The 13,448-nt window shown below is 35.7% G+C and overlaps 1 protein-coding gene across 3 annotated transcripts in view; it reads right to left on the bottom strand.

The window, feature by feature from the left end:
- The window catches only part of STXBP5L (syntaxin binding protein 5L), a 372,896-nt gene that overhangs the window by 253,560 nt on the left and 105,888 nt on the right, over positions 1-13,448 (bottom strand). The gene's annotated exons all lie outside the window — the stretch shown is intronic.

Raw genomic sequence — 13,448 nt, 5'->3', positions numbered from 1 at the left:
GCCGGGCACCATCAGCTTTCTTCACCACATTTGCTTATTCACCCGCTTTGTCTTCAGCGGTTGTGTCGGGAAGGTGAGCATCATAGAATCAAGCAGGAATTCTTAAGGAAATAAAAAGCAACAGGAGAGACAAAAAATCAAGGACACTGAAGGAACTTTAAGCATCTGGCATTTGCGGTTTTTACATGCCATTGAATCTGTTTGGACTCACAGTGACTCTATGGACAACAGAAAACAGAAAAACAGTCCTGCACCATTTTCACAATTGTTCTTATGTTTGAGCCCATTGTTACAGCCATTTTGTCAATCCATCTTGTTGAGGTTCTTCCTTTTTATAGCTGCCCTTCTACTTACCACTTGCAACTACAGCAAAAAACAAATACAGCTAACTTATCCAGAGTAACTATTTACTTCAATTCCCATTACTTCAATTCCCATTTAAGTATTTACTTAAGTGCTATTTACTTCTATTTACTTCAATTCCCATTACTCCATACATCATGCTTAAATTTAGACAAAAAATACAAGGTATAAGCTTAGAAGGTGAGAGGAAAAAAGGAGCATGAAAAAACTAAGCAGACATCAGAACCAATCTTAAACATGATATAGATTATGAAACTCAAAATTATGTGATGAATATATTAAAGGTTGCAATGGAAAAGGTAGAGAACATATTATATAAGATGGGTATTGTAAGCAGAAAGATAGAAACTCTAAGATTCAAAGAAATAAAAAAACTATAATCAAAATGACAAAACCCTTCAGTGAGCTTATCAATATAGTGAACATGCCAAGGAAAAAAATGAGTGAGTTTAAAGACAGGCCAATGGACACTTCCTAAGCTTAAGTACAAATAGGAAAAAATTCCCAGAAGATTTAAGAATTATGGAACATTGTATAATTATAATATCAGGAGAAGAGAGAAGGCAATAGAAGAAATATTCAAAGCAACAGTGGCTGAGAACTTCCCAAAATCCATGAAACATTGAAAACTACATATTCATAACATTCAGCGAATTTCAAACAGAATATCAACAAATTTACACCTTGTCATATTATGTTCAAATGGCAGTAAACCAATATAAAGTGTATATAAATTAAATTACCTTTTAAAAGATAAGAGATTAATAGAATAGATAAGAAAATGCAATTTGACTAAATGGTATTTATAAGAGACCCACTTTAAATTCAAAGACACGAATAGACTGAAAGCTATATAAGTAGTAACTAAAAGAGAGCTGAGGAGGTTATACTAATATCAGGAAGGATCAATTCAGTGTAATAAAACACATAGGGTGTACAATTAGAGAGACTTCCTAAATATAACCAAATACTTTGTGGGGTTGGTTTGTCAGGTTTGAAGGTTTAGTACCAATCTCAGTTAGGAAATTAGTGTAACATAGTTAGTACAGCTTAGGAAATTAGTGTAACATAGTTCATAAACATAATATATTCAAGTTTGATGAGTAGTATCAAGGGTCCTAAAAGCTTGCAAGTGACCATCTAATATACAATTATCAGTCTGTACTTCTCTGTAACAAAAGATAAAGAAGAAAGCCAAAGACTCAAAAAAGAAAATTAGTATATAAGACTAATAGCCTATAAAAAACATGGCCTCATCTGTCCTGAGACGAGAAGAACTAGATGGTCTGGCTACCACTACTGACCATACTGATTAGAGCACAACATATAGTCCTGGAAAGGATGGGAGACAATTTTAAGACAAAACCCAAATTTCTTTTTTTTTAAATGCTTAGCCTTACTAAATGGAAGAAAATAGAAAAATTCCCAAGACTATCACTTTGAGTTATACTTTGAACTTTGAACTAAAGCAATTCTTGGAGATCATCTTTAATCCAAATAGCAAATTGATCCATAAATTAAATAATATTATCCTTTAACACTGAGCTCCTTTAAATAATAATCAATATGAGACCAAGTGGTCAACATTTATCCTAAAATAAGATGAAAAATTAAGGGAGGAGCAGTGAAGCTAAATTAATAGAAAAAGAACAACCAGAATGGGATAAAAATGAGACTGCTGACACATGGTACAAAATGTTAGCAATATCACTGAACAATATGTATAAAAGTTGTTGAACAGAAATCAGATTTGCAGTTGAAACAGTCTTCAGAAATGAAATGAACAGTTACTGAAAAGGAATCAATTCTACAAGAAGATATGACAATTATAAAATATACCTGCGGCTAACAACAGGATCCCATATTAAATGAAGCAAATATTAATAGAAGTGAAGTCAGAAATAAAGTAGTTTGTGGTAGTTACATAATTTCACATCAACTTGAAGATATAAAAGTGTAGGGGTGGAGGCTAGCCAGTCAATCAGGTTATAAGCTTGGTGGTACCTCTTGTACATATGACCTTCTCATAAGGAGGATCCTGAGAATCTCTGCTTTCTCTACCTCTGCCTTCACCTTCCTGTTGACCAGTCACACTGAGACCTACACCCAGCCCTGTGATGCTTCCACCATTATTGGATCCACAAGACTTTTCACCCACTGGCCTGTGAGCTGCCTGCATTCTGCATCATTGCATGTGACTGCATGAGTCTGAAGAGGGACGTATGGAATGACTAGTTTTGGACTTATGAACTTGAGTTGGACTGGGCTGGGATGTTTTCCTGGTCTACAATTACTTCTTGATATGAAGCTCTTTCTTACACATATCTGAGGGTCACTGAATTTGTTTCTCTAGTCAACCTGGCCTAATACATAGTTCTATGAGAATAGTTGAATATTTCAATTTACCACTTTCAAGAACGGGTAGAATGTCTACACACAGAATTGAAATAATACTATGAACAACTTAGCCCTAACAAATATTTATAAATAAATCCATCCTACAACAACAAAATACACACTCTTTCCCAGCACTTGTTATCCAGAAGAGATAATGTTAGGTCCCAAAGCAAGTCTCAATAATTAAAAATATTGAAATAATACATATCTTCTTGACCACAATGGAATAAAACTAGAACTTAATAACAGAAGAAAGTTCTAAAATTCAAAAATATGTGTAAATTAAGCAATACACTATTAAACAATCAATGAGTTAAAGAAGGAATCACAAATTATAAAGAACATATAGATGAATAAAAATTAAAGAACAACATACCAAAACTTAGGGAATGCAGCGAAGGCAGTGCTCAGAGGGGAAATTTATAGTTGTAAATACCTACATTAAAAAAGAAGAAAGATCTCAAATCAATAACCTAACTTAACATCATGAAGAACTAGTAAAAGAGGAGCAAAGTATGCCCAATGCTACCAGAAGGAAAGTCATATGAAGATTACAGCAGAGATAAATGAATACAGAGGAGAAAAACAATAGAGATAATCAATAAAATTAAAAATTGGCTTTTTGAAAAAATCGACAAAATTGACAAAGCTTTAGAGACACAAACAAATACAAAAAGAAAGGAGACAAAACTAAAATCAGATATGAATGTGAGGATATCACTACAAGAATAAGGGGAAGGAGTTATAAGAGATTACTATGCACAACTGTATGTCAACAAATTGGATAATCTAGATGAAATTGGCATAGTCTTAGAAACACACAAAATACCTAAATTGATTCAAGAGGAAATAGACAATCCCAATAGACCTACAACAAGCAATCTAAAACCACTCTACAAAGATAATTACTGATCCAGATGATTTCACTGGAGACTTCTATCAAACATTAAAAGATAAATTAAAATTAATCCTTTTCAAACTCTTCCAAAAAACAGCAGAAAACTGAAAAATTCTTAACTCATTCTTTGAGGCCACTATTGCCCTGATATCAAAGTCAGAAAAACACACAAGAAAATAAAATTATTGATCAATATCCCTTATGCAAAAATCCTAAACCAAGTACTAGTGAACTATATCCAAATGCTTCCCCCCCCCCCCCACCCAATATAATGATCTGAATTTTACCTTGCAAGTCTGGCTAGACTAGAGGATGTACACTGATACAGATATGAACTGAAAACACAGGGAATCCAGGGCAGGTGAACCCTTCAGGACCAGTGGGGTAGTGGCAATACTGGGAGGGTAGAGGGAGGGTTGGTTGGAAAGAGGGAACTGATTACAAGGATCTATATGTGACCTCCTCTCTGGGGGATGGACAACAGAAAAGTGGGTGAAGGGAGACGTTGGGCAGGGCAAGATGTGACAAAATAATTATTTATAAATTATCAAGGGCTCATGAGGGAGGGGGAGCGGGGAGGGAGGGGAAAAATGAGGACCTAATTCTGGGGGCTTAAATGGAGAGCAAATGTTTTGAGAATGACGAGGGCAATGAATGTACAAATGTGCTTTGCACAATTGATGTATGTATGGATTGTGATGAGTCGAGTCGTACGAGCCCCTAATAAAACGATTTAAAAAAAAGAATAAAATAAGGTTTATCCTAGACGTGCAAGGGTGGTTCATCCTAAGAAACAACTCGATGACACCGAGCACTAGTAAATAAATGGAAAAATATTCTAAATTCATGGACTGGAATACTTAATACTCATAAGATTTCATACTTCCAGTATTGATCTTCTGCCTCAACACAATCTGGGTCAAAATTCTAACACCCTGTTTTCAGAAACAGAAAAGCCAATCTTCAAATTCATGTGGAATCATAAGGGGTCTTGAACAGTCAAAATATTTGTGAAAAAAACAAAGTAGGAAGATTCAACCTTCCAACTTTAAAATGTGTTATAAAGCTACAGCCAACAAAACAATGTTCTAGTAGTATAAGGATAGACATATAAACCAACAGAATATATATGAGAATAAACTCATACATCTATAGTCAAATAAATTTCTACAAGAGTGCCAATTCTGTTACATGAGGAAAAAATCATAGTTAACAAATGATGCTGTAACTGAATTTCCACATGCAGAATAATGATTTTGGACCCTTATCAGACACCATATTAAAAAATTAATTCAAAATGGACAAACAACCTAAAAAGAAGAGCTAAGACTTCTAAAACTCTTAGAAGGAAGCATAGGGAGAAATATTCAGGATAAATCCTTGCATTTGACAACAAAAGCATGGGCAACAATATTAAAAGTAAGAATCTTGATCTTAAGAAAAAACAAAAACTTTTCATGATTTTTATTGAAGTCAACCATAAAAGGAAATATATTGCATGACCTCACTTATTGTATGAAATACCCAGTACCTTAGTTATCTAGTGCTGCTATAAGAAATAGCATAAACAGGTGGCTTTAACAAACAGAAGTTTATTTTCTATAGTTTAGAAAGCTAGAAGTCCCAATTCAGTTGTCAGCTCTCTCTGTTGGCTCTGGAGTAAAATCCTGGTCTATTTGAACTTTTGCTCTTGAGTGAACTGGATGTGGCCTGGAATCTCTGCTTCTCTTGTTTGTTTGTTTAATCTCTTATATCTCATAAGAGATTGCTTGAAGACACAATAGTAATCTTGCCTCATTAACATAACAGAGAAAACCCATTCCCAAATAAAAATAGTTTTTAAACTTTACTATATCACAGAATATCGTCAAGAAAGTGAAAAGACAATCAACAGAATGAGATAAAATACATGCTAACTATTTATCTGATAAGGGTTTAATAATTTGTCTAGATAGAGTAATTTCTCAGTGGCAAATTTAACAAGCACTACTCGGGTCACTTTATCAAGATATCAACAGAGCTAAATTATGCTGATCACATATGTCCTTGATGTGTTGAAAATGGCACTTTAGCTTTGTGATCTTCCTTCCAATAACCCATAACCTTAGTTTAAATACGAAAAAACAAATCTGAAAAGGGTATGAAATGATACTTCGTTAAGATTCCTCAAAATGTCAGTGTCATAAAGATAAATTAATTTTTAAAAAGGAAAAGGAAAATCTGAGAAACTCTTAGTCAGGAGGACATAACAAGTAAATACAGTATAGTACCCTGGGTGGGATCTTGTAACAAAAAGGAGGAAAATGCATAAAAATCTGAATAGAAATTGTATTTTAGTTAATAATAATATTGTCTCATTAGTTGTACCACATGTAAAATGTGAGTGTACGTTGTTTTTAAAAAAGGAAATAGGGTGAGGAGGGTGAGGGAATATGTAGAAATTTTCTGAATCCTTTCAATTTTTCCATAAATCTAAAGTTGTTCTAAAAGTACAACTATTAAGAAAATAACAAATATTTTAGCTTTATATGAGTGTCAATGGATTTGTTTCTATCCAGACTAACACATCTGGTAGATGTGATTCTACCACTGTCAATAAATATTGAATGTTTGCTGTATCACCAACCTCCATTGTTTATTTAAATAGTGTCCAATCACTTAAGCATTTAATCTGTACAAGTCAACAATCTATGTATGGTTCATAGGCAATCTATAATTGCATAATTTCCTTTCTTCAACTGTGTTTCAAATTCTATACCATTGGCTAAATTAATGACACTATCAATAGAATTACCTTATGATGAAGGGAAATGATTGATAATATGCTCTAAATAAAATGGCAATGTCTCTAAGGTGAACCAGAGACATATATTAACCAAAGATATCTGAATGAATTTGGGGTTCACACTTAATTCTAGACCCATTCTAAGAACTATTGGTTGTTATGATATATATAGCCCTGCTTGATGCTTGTCCTCCTGAAGAGATTACTGAGATATGGTTGCAATAGCAAATTGTGGTGAAGAAACTAGATGGTGCCCAATTTCAGAAAGAATAGTATCTGGGGTCTTGAAGGCTTGTTTTCAAACAAGCAGCCACTGAAGTGAGGCATCAACTAGTCTATGCAGAAAAACACCAATCCATGATCTAAGTATTGTAAATAATAAAATCCAAACCAAACAAGGAAGTGTTTCAGTGCTTAAATTGGGAACACCTGGTTATAGATGACAGTGGAAGCATGCGCAGGGTCCACACATAGATTAAGCCTCCAGAGGATACCCTCTGGCCATAGTCAAGGGATGTGAATAGCATTGTTATCAGATAGAGAGTTTTATAAAGTCAATTGTGGTAGATACATTGTTATTGTTGCTGTTAGGTGCCATTGAGTCAGCTCCAACCCAAAGCAATCATATGCACAACAGAAGGAAACACTATTTGGCTCTGTTACCATCATCACAATTTCTGTGCATGGACTCATTGATGCAGCCACTGTGTTAATTCATCACATTGAGGGCCTTCCTCTTTTCCACTGCCCTTTCACATTATGAAACAGGATGTCCTTCTCCAGGGACTGGTCTCTCCTGGTAACATGTCCAAAGTATGTAAGGCAAAGTCTAACATCCTTGCAACTAAGGAGCACTTCAGCCATACTTCTTCCAAGACAGATCAGTTTGTCCTTTTAGCAGTCCATGGTACTTTCCATATTCTTCTCCAGCACTATAATGCAAATGCATCAATTTTTTTGGTCTTATTTATTCAGTGTCCAGCTTTCACATGCATATGATGCCACTGAAAACACCAGGGCTTGCAACATGCGCACCTTATCATCAAAGTAACATTCTTGCTTTTCAACATGTTAAAGACGTCTTGTGCAGCAGATCTACTCAATTTAATGCATCATTTGATCTCTTGATTGTTGTTTCCATGAGCACTGATTGTGAATCCAAGCAAGACAAAAATCCTTGACAATTTCATTCTTTTCTCCATTTATCATGATGTGTTACCTAATAGTCCAGTTATGAACCTATGGTTTTCTTTGACTGAGTTGTAATCCATACTGAATGCTGCAAGCCTTAATCTTTATCATTCATCAGCAATAGCTTCAAATCCTCACTTTCAGCAAGCAAGGCTGTGTCATCTGTGTACCACAATTGCTCCAATCCTAATACTGCATTTTTCTTCATACAAACCAGCTTCTCTGATTATTATTCAGCATATAGCTTGAATAACTATGATGAGAAGATACAACCCTGTTGTACACCATTCTTGATTTTACATCATACGGTATTCCCTCGTTCTGTTTGTATAGCTACCTCTTGATTCATGTATAGGTTCCACATAAGCAAAATGAAGTATTCTAGATTTCCCCATTTTCTCAAGGTTATCCATAGTTTTTTTATGATCCATATAGTCAAATACCTTTGCATAGTTAGCAAAACACAAGTCCACATATTTCTGGTAGTCTCTGTTTTGTGCCAATGTTCATCTGATATGCTCTTCTGAATCTGACTTGAATTTCTGGCAACTCCTTGTCAATGTACTGTTGAAACCACTCTTTCTGATTCAAATGACCAACCACTGTTGGATGATCTTCAGCAAAATTTTACTTGTATGTGATATTAATGGTATTCCTCCATAATTTGAGCATTCTGTTGTACCACCTTTCTTTGAAATGGATACAAATAAAATCTCTTTATGTTAGCCTGTGTAGACTAGAGAAACAAATCCAGAGACACTCATTCTCTGTGAGGGAGCACATGTCTCACCTCCAGTGAAATGAAATCATCAAGCTATGACCTGATTGACAGGCTAGACTCCACCCTTTCACTCTTAGTCCTCTCAGAGTGACAACAGGTTCTGTAACTACCACACTCTGTCTTCCAAATGTCTTGGCATAGATGAATTAGTGCTTCCAATGCTAACATTTCAATTGGTATTTCATCAATTCCTGGATCTTAGTGTTTGGCTAATTCAGTGGTTCTCAAACTTCCCAATGTCACAACCCTTTAATACAGTTCCTCACGATGTGGTGACCCACAATCATAAAATTATTTTTGTTGATACTTCATAACTAATTTTGCTACTGTTATGAGTCTAATGTAAATATCTGATATGCAGGATGTATGTTCATTGTTACAAATTGAACATAATTAAAGCATAGTGATTAATCACAAAAACAATATGTATTTCTATATTGTGAAATATTTATTTCTAATTACAAATAAATGAAGTTTTGTCTTGAAGCACGGTGTAGCATGGGTAACATACTTCGTACTGGGTACTCATATGTGGGCGTATCTTGATGTAGGCAGACCCACTGGGAGACAGATAGAGGAGCGGTATTTTGGTTCCTAAGACCACCGGAAATATGTGTTTCCCGATGGTCTTAGGTGACCCCTGTGAAAGAGTCATTCGACCCCCAAAGGGATCACGACCCACAGGTTGAGAACTGCTGGGCGAATGCCTTCAGGCAGCTTGAACTTCTTCCCTCAGTACCATTGGCTCTTTCTCATGTGCTACCTCCTGAAATGGCAAAATGGCAACTTGTTCTTTTTGGCATAGTGATTCTGTATATTCTTTCCATTTTCTTTTAATGCTTCCTGCATCATTCAATATTTTGCCCATAGAATCTTTCAATATTTCAACTTGAGGCTTGAAGGTTTTTTCCCAGTTCTTTTGTATTTTGATTTCTATGTATTCCATTTGGGAAAGTTCATGGCTTTTATGTCATTAAAAAGAGGTATTTGTGATGAAGTCATTGTTTTTGCAAAATTCTATCATGCAACCTCTGGCTTTGTTTCTATCACCAAGGCTGTATTTTTCAACTACTGTTCCTTCCTCAGTTTCCAACTTTTGCTTATGAATCACCAATAATTCCCAGTTATCAATTATCTTGATTTCATGTTTGATTAATTTCACCCTGAAGGGGTTGGCAGAATCCTTCAATTTCTTCATCACTAGCTTTCATGGTTGGTGCATAAATTTGAATAATAGTCATATTGACTGGATTTTCATGTATGCAGATAGATATTACTCTATCACAGACATCATTGTATTTCAAGAAATGTTCTCTTGATGATGAATGTGACACCATTCCTCTCGAGTCTGTTATTCCTAGCATAGTAAGTTATATGATTTTCTGTTTCAAATGACCAACACCAGTCCATTTCAGCTCACTAATGCCTGGGATATCAATCTGTAAGCATTCCATCTCAATTTTGATGGCTTTAAAATTTCCTAGATTCATACTTCATTCATTCCAAGTTCCAATTATTAGTAAATGTTTGAAGCTGGGGTTTTTTTTCTCTCATTTTGAGTTGTGCCCCATAAGTAAATGAAGATCCCAAAGGCTTTGCTCTATTACAGAATTATGGTCATAACTACTTTGAGAAAGAAGCTCCTGTTCAGTCATATCTGAGTGCCTTCTGACCTGAGGGACTCATCTTCTTCTGACCTGAGGGACTCCTCACTATCACTGACAATGCTATGCTACTATTCATGAAGTTTTCAGTATCTGAAAATGTTCTTCTGCTATCCTTAAGGCTAATTCCTCAGAAATGGACAGCCTATTCCTTCTTGGTAGTCTGATTTTAGTCTGCAAAAATCTATTCACCTTGGGTGACTCTTTGGTATTTGAAATATTAGTGACATAACTTCCAGTATCATGGCAACACATCAGTCACCACAGTATGACAAATGGACAGACAAGTGGAGAAGATAAGACTTGGAGTCTCACAATTATAACAACCCAATTACTAGAACAAAACAGAAATCACTCATAAGAGAACCAGGGTGATAACAATTTGAAGGAAACAAGAAAATCAACAGACACAAATACTGTGAAGAGCTACTACGGAACTACAAGGAGAGGATTTGCCTCATGTGGCTTTTGTCCTGATTCTTTCAAACTGAAACAATACTTGTTCTGCACAGAGTAAATTCCATTATATAGTTCTTAATCCTTGATTCTTGGAACTCAGCTTCAGTGGATTTCCAAAGTTGATGATTACCTCTGAGAACTTGTTACTTTTGTCCATCTAGTTGGGAATGCTATCTGATTTATAATGGACAAAGAGCTCGAGCTCACCCCACTCCACCCCCACTACTATTAAGTCAATTCTGATTCATAGTGACCCTATGCAGGGTTCTGAGACTAAATATTTATGTAAACAGATAGCCTCAACTTTCTCCGATGGAGCACCTGGTAAATTTTGAACTGCCAATTTTTTTAGAGGGTTGCCCCCATTTATTGAGAAACTTAAGCCTCAGATACATGAAATAAAACAAAAAAATTTTTGAGGTGGGGAATCAAAACCCACAATAGGAAAAAAAAAGGTTCACATTATTTGGGCTATGTGAACTTCCAATCTTATGGATAGCAACCCAACACTTACTGACAGCTTGAATGGGGATCCTAGAGCTTGCTTCAGCAACTGACAAAGGAACTTATAAAAACTCTAAAGTGATGTACACTGGTACAGATAGGAACTGGAAACGCAGGGAATTCAGGACAGATGATCCCTTCAGGACCAGTGGTGAGAGTGGCGATACCGGGAGGGTAGTGGGAGGGTGGGGTAGAAAGAGGGAACCGATTACAAGGATCTACATATAACCTCCTCCCTGGGGGACAGACAACAGAAAAGTGGGTGAAGGGAGACATCAGACAGTGTAAGATATGACAAAATAAATAATTTTTTTTGACAAAATAAATAATTTATAAATTATCAAGGGTTCATGAGGGAAGGGGAGCAGTGGGGGGGGGGGATGAGGAGCTGATGCCAGGGGCTTACATGAAGAGCAAATGTTTTGAGAATGATGAGGAAAACGAATATACAAATGTACTTTATACAATTGATGTATGTATGGATTGTGAAAAAAGTTGTATGAGCCCCCAATAAAATGATTTAAAAAAAGAATTTGGAAAAGGATAATGGCCACATAACTTGAAAAACTGTAATAAAGGGAACTAAATTTCAAAAAGACAAAAACCAAAAAACTCTAAAGCATGGAAACTCTGGTGGGCTTCCAGGTTGATTAGAGCTGGGAGATGGCACATCGTATAGGGCATAGAGGCCCTATACTGGAAACTCTCCTAGACTCAGGAAAGAGCCGTGGCAGCAAGACCCAAACTGTATAATAACTGATGAGTAGATTAAGCTCTGAATCAATTGACAGAGGTGCTGAAGGAAGCAGCCACAGAGGAAAATCCTGGCTAAGAGAGCATTAGGCAGAGCCCTGACCAGAAGAACAGGAGTATTCCCTAGAGAGAGCTGTCCAAAGTCTTTATCAAGAAGGAATGGCGATTGAGAGAAATAATAGTGCATGTCCTGATTCAAGTCTCCTGGTTAGTCAGAATGAGTTTCTGTTTGGGGGAACAGAAGACATTGAGGCCTCATGCTGAGACACCCCCCTTGGACCTCTCACTATGCATAGCATCAGCTGATCCTGTTCTATTAAAATCGTTTTAACAGTAATGGTGTTTCTATTGAGCTCTGTGAGCCATTCCAGTAAATTACTTTAAAGGGAGTTGTAGGGCTGGCTGATCTGAAATAAAGGGAGTCATGTGCTTACAGCTGGTCCCTCTAGACCTAAGTTAGGGAGGACTGGAGATAACAACCAGCTCCAAGTGGCTATAAATAAGATAGAAAAGAATCAAGGGCTGCTAAAGTCTTCCTTGGTGAAGAAAGAAAAGTTAAGATTTCCAAAAAGTTAAGATTTCCAACAATATCCACAGTTGACATATAAAACTGGATGTTACCTACTACATAATTTGGCATCAGAGTTGAATGATTTTGGTTAGTTTCCCTACACTGTTACGGTACAATTGGAGATGTGGATAGAATAGAATTGCTGAATTCTTAAGTAGATTCTTCATAGAAACTTAAATCAGCAATCATAATAGTGCTTCAGTGAGCACTTATATTCTTAAAACAAATGATAAAATAAGAAAACAGTAAAGAAACAGAAATTTTAGGAATGAAGAAATGTTTTCTTCTAAGTAGCTGTATACAAACACTAGTAGAATGGAATCAACAGATAAGAAAGTCAGAAGATACAAATTACTCAATCAGCTAGACAGAGACAATAAACTATAATAAATCAACAGATTCCTAGGAACCTGTGGCACAATAAGAAAAAATCTAGCAGTATCTTTGGACTCAAGGAGAGGGAAAAAAATGTTATAAAGAAATGTTGCTATTGTCACTGTTGTTATTAAGTGCCATTGAGTTGGTCCCACATTACAATGACTCTATGTACAACATAATGAAATACCTCTTAGTGCTGCACAATTCTCACAGTTTTTGTTGTTACAGCCCATTGTTTCAGTCAAACCATCTCATTGATGGTCTTTTCTTTATTGTTGACCCTTGAGTTTATCAAATATTATGTCCTTTTCCAAGGATTGGGTCTTCCTGATAACATGTCCAAAATTTGTAAAACAAAGTTGCACCATCTTTGCTTCTAAGGAGCATTCGGATTATACTACTTCCAAGACAGAATTCCACATTATTTTGGCATTCCAAGAAATATTTAATCATCTTTCTCAATAACATAATTCAAAGACATTATATTTATTTGGTCTTCTATATTTATTGTCCAGCTTTCACATGCATACCAGGCTATTGAAAATACCATGACCTTTAGGACTGAACTAAATACAAGCTTTTCTTTCTTATTGTGTTTTAATTTGTTCTTTGTCAGTGGTTTGTTGTTGTTGTTGTTTTGTTGTATATTGTTGCTTGGTTTTGCTCTTTCTTGTTTTTGTGCATGTTAGTATATCTGCAGGCCT

The sequence above is a fragment of the Echinops telfairi genome, unplaced genomic scaffold (assembly GCF_000313985.2).
Source record: "Echinops telfairi isolate 266 unplaced genomic scaffold, ASM31398v2 ScPeMD7_3509;HRSCAF=4178, whole genome shotgun sequence".
NCBI classification, from domain to species: Eukaryota; Metazoa; Chordata; class Mammalia; order Afrosoricida; family Tenrecidae; genus Echinops; species Echinops telfairi.
This window is presented reverse-complemented; position numbering and strand designations above follow the sequence as displayed.